This window comes from Meriones unguiculatus (assembly GCF_030254825.1).
Source record: "Meriones unguiculatus strain TT.TT164.6M chromosome X unlocalized genomic scaffold, Bangor_MerUng_6.1 ChrX_unordered_Scaffold_31, whole genome shotgun sequence".
NCBI lineage: Eukaryota > Metazoa > Chordata > Mammalia > Rodentia > Muridae > Meriones > Meriones unguiculatus.
This window is the reverse complement of record NW_026843707.1, coordinates 5743251-5747317: the sequence shown is the minus strand read 5'-3', so window position 1 is coordinate 5747317 and position 4067 is coordinate 5743251. Positions and strand designations below refer to the sequence as shown.

Below are 4067 nucleotides of genomic sequence, written 5' to 3'. Positions count from 1 at the left end.
GTTTGCTGGTTACCTGGATTTCTGAATATCCTAATGACTGAGAATAGTATTACCCCCCAAAGAATCCTATGACCCTACCCAGCCGGAAAAAATAAAGAAGTCTATGTCCCCTTTCCCTTCCAACCTTCTTTTTCCCTTATATGAGGTTGAGGGGGGGCGGGGAGAAGAGAGTCGTAAGCTCTAAGGAGCCCTTAAATAAAGTAGAGTTTGAAACACTAGTGCCTACATATATCAGTACTTTTTTCTTTTTGAGACAGACCTTTTTAAAAACTGACCAATATTTTAAAATTTGGTAAAGACTCATAGACGTTAGCAGCTCTAATTTCTAAACTAGAAGAACAGCATTGGATTTATGATTTTTTTCTTTATGATTATAACTGATACACAGTATTTCAACATGACACGAATTTTTACCTGGATGTGGCTTTTTATTTTATTCTTTGTTTTTGCTCTGGGCTTCATCCTATCTACAAACTTATGATTAGGTAAACTCTCAGCAACATCACCTGGAAAATCCACATTCTTTATTTCCTCTCTCTCCCTTTTTTAGTGAGTTGTCAGCTATATATTTATAGAAAGATAATCCTGTCTCTAAATAGATATGTACATACAAATATAAACAAACTTAAAAAATACAAACCCTTGGCTCAAAAGGGAACCTCTGGGAACACCTTTATCCTTCCCTCACCCAAGAGAACAGGGCATAAGTCTTCCTTTTAGAAATTAATTAATTTTGGCCATCCTTGCAACAAGCCTGAAGTTAGGTGGTTTACACATAAAGTGAAAGTCAGAGGAAAAATTCAATTTCCATTCTGAGTTATATATCTCCAAAATTAGGGCTATATGCTTTTTTCTTTTAGCTAATATATCTGGGTAAATGGTGTGGGGTTGAAATGGTTTCCCAAAGTGAGGGGAACAGGGACTATTTCTAACAGGAACTAAATGACTGGCTCTTTGGTCTCCCCACCCCCGAAGGGAGGAGCAGTCCTGTTAGGCCACAGAGGAGGGCTTTGCAGCCAGTCCTGAAGATACCTGATAAAACAGGATCAGATGAATGGGGAGGAGGTCCCCCCTATCAGTGGACTTGGAAAGGGGCACGGTGGAGATGAGGGAGGGAGGGAGGGACTGGGAGGGAATGAGGGATCGGGACACGGCTGGGATACAGAGTTAATAAAATGTAACTGATAAAAAAAAGAAAAAAAATAAGAAAAATAAAAAATTAAAAAAAAAAGAAATGGTCAAGAAATAAGATACACTCATTTAAAATAGGATGTGTTTAATTTGCTCTGAGAGCAAATGATAAGATAAAGGCATACAAAGCCTAGAGAAATTCCCACACCTCAAGAACATATTGTCTGGACTAGGTCCAGACCTAAGGTCTTTGCTCTAGCCACCAACTATTTCTTTGGTATTGTCAGGAAATAAGATTCAATTTCTGACAGGGGAGGTCTTCTTTTCCTTCCCTCTGACTCTAGTCAATCAGGTCTCATCAGGACTGGGAGGGGCATGCATGCAAAGGGTGGAGGAAGGGAGGGATTGGGACGGGAGGAGGGAGGAAAACACAGGAGGGGATGCAAAGTGAATAAAGTGTAATTAATAAATTTTTTTAAAAAAAGATTCAGTTTCTGTGTTGGGGAAGAGGGAGAATAGGTCATGGGCTTCCTCTAAGTACTGAGTGAACAATTTAAAATTTTCCCATTTTAAAGTATTTAAAAATAAACAAGTCAAATTCCATCGTGTGCTTTACACAGCCTTTTTGACTCCCTTATATTGAGAGAAGGGGTGTCATCATTGAAAGGACCACCTCACTTTCTTCCACCATTTAGGTTTGGCTTCTCCCTTGGGTACTGAACTGTTGGGCCTGGAGGTCGAAGTGGTCCCTTGGCCAGGCTGAGGTACTGCAAAGAAGTTCCTATTGGACATCGGCCTTGGGGATACTTGAAAGATCTGGTTCAAGAAATCCTGCAAGTCAGCATGAGGGGCCTCTGGAGTGGTCCTCTGCCTACCACTGGTGCCAGGAACCTGAGAACCAAATGAGATGTGGTAAGGAACTCTGTGGATATCTGGAAAGATTCCCACACGCTGGCATCCAGGCCACTTTGTGATGTCATAGACCTTTCCATCCATCAGCGTAAAGTAGGTGATCTTGAGGCCCAACAGTCTTGGGCCAAAAGACTGTTTTTGGCTTTGCACAAAAGTCTCCTTCATCAGCAGGATGCAGCCTATTGCACTCAACACAGTATCTGGCACTCTTAGGTTCCTGGTCCATTTCAAACCTCCTATGCTTTCCCTGGCATGGACTACACATCATAGTGTTCATTGCCTCCTTGAGGTAGTCTTGTCCCTTTGACAGTAACTCATTCACTGACTGGCTCCATTTCATCTCATACTTCTTCCACCTCTCTAGGTTGCTGATAATATCCCAAGTGGCTCACAAAATTAAGAAGGCCTCCTCAGCCCGAGGATGATGGTTTTTATCAGGATGAACCATCACTGTGAGCTACTGATGCTGTAGCTTCAACCCCAGCACATGAAAAGGGTTTAGTTCATCCTCAGGAACCCCAGTCATGGTCAAAAGTCGGGCCACTTCCTCTTCTGGCTGGCAGTAGCATCTACTAGTTACAGGTGCATTACCCTGTTTATTAGTCCTCTGCTTGACCCAAGGCAACTCCAGCCAGGCCCACTGAGCTAATCTTATCAGCTGCTGCAATGGCCTGCTATCTTTCAGCAAAGGCAAGCAACGATACAAGGCTGGAGCATCCAGCCAAGAGAACAGCCATGTGGTCTTATCCCTCCAGCCTACCGGCTCACCCAGTCCCACCAAAAACAGTCAGCACAGCTGCAGACAACCCAAAAAGAGGGCTAGAGCCAGGAGTAGGAAAACACCCACTAGCTTGAAAGCTCTAACTTAGAAACTGGAACACTACATGAGCCCACTCCCCCAATCTCCCTGACCAGACTCCCACTCAAACTCGAAAAAAGTCCCCATCACTGATTCTCAACTGCTTGCATGCATAACTGAGATGGGCACAAGTTTCCACATATTCTCCCATCAGTACCAGAAGTTCAGTCAGCTACCAGAAGCCTGCCTGTCCAAGCTGACACAGTTCCTCCACTGCCCACATTCCTAGGCCTCTGCACCTGTCTGTCTGACTTCATTTTCGGCCCAGGCAATGATGACCAGGGGACCTGGGATCTCTGTGTCAACTATCCTGGGTATCCTCCTTGGTTTGAAAACTGTGCCCCTGCCTCTGGGATGGGGGTTTCTTTCCACTGAACACACTTGAAAAATCACTGGGAAATTTAAGAGGTTACTCATCATCATACTCTTCTTCTAACTCTTCATCTTCTCCCAACACTGGAAAGGTGAAATGGTGGCAAATATTGCTGGGAGAGCCATCTCCTTCCTCAGAGTAAGTCCTTTCAGGGAATGCAGGACTTCCCTGGCAGTTACAACCAGATGGAATGTAAAGAAAAATGAGCTCACACCCTCCTAGTACCCAGTATCATTCTCTCTTGAGAGTTCTTGACTCATCTGAAGATGCCTCACTCTCATCAGGGTAGCCTCCTTCTCTAGGTAGTCCTGGACCCCTTGCAGGACCGTGGCTTGGATATGACCAGTGTGCTGGGTTTGGGAGTTGTGTGTACTTAGGGCCAGAGTGCTCTTTGAGGCATTGTGTACCATTAAGAGCAGTCTCTGTCGAGTCCCTGAGTCCTGAGAAGGAAAGTATTTCAGGGTCCACAGAGGGTCCTGATATTTTGAGGGAGGCACCACCACTGTGGCGGGCTCCGTACAACCCTTTCTCCGGGGTGCTTCTAGGCCATAACCCTGGGGCTTCCTGAGGATTTTAGGTCACAGCCATCATTGCCGAACAGCATCGGTAACTCCTCCCCACTCAATCAGCTGTACTTAAGGCCAGGGGAGCCACAAGAGCAGCTCCCCTGGCCTATTTCCTCTCTTTAGTAGGTTATTTTTTCTATATGGATAGTTTATATCTGCATGTGTAGTCCTCTAATTTTCTTCTACTTGGTTGATCTGTGCCAATTGACTTTTTATATTATATCAT

At 44.5% G+C, this 4067-nt stretch overlaps 1 pseudogene; it reads right to left on the bottom strand.

Annotated features, from left to right (window-relative positions):
- Window positions 1–1788: 1788 nt before the first annotated feature.
- On the bottom strand, window positions 1789–3825 carry LOC110543723 (dnaJ homolog subfamily C member 14-like; annotated as a pseudogene).
- Window positions 3826–4067: the final 242 nt, after the last annotated feature.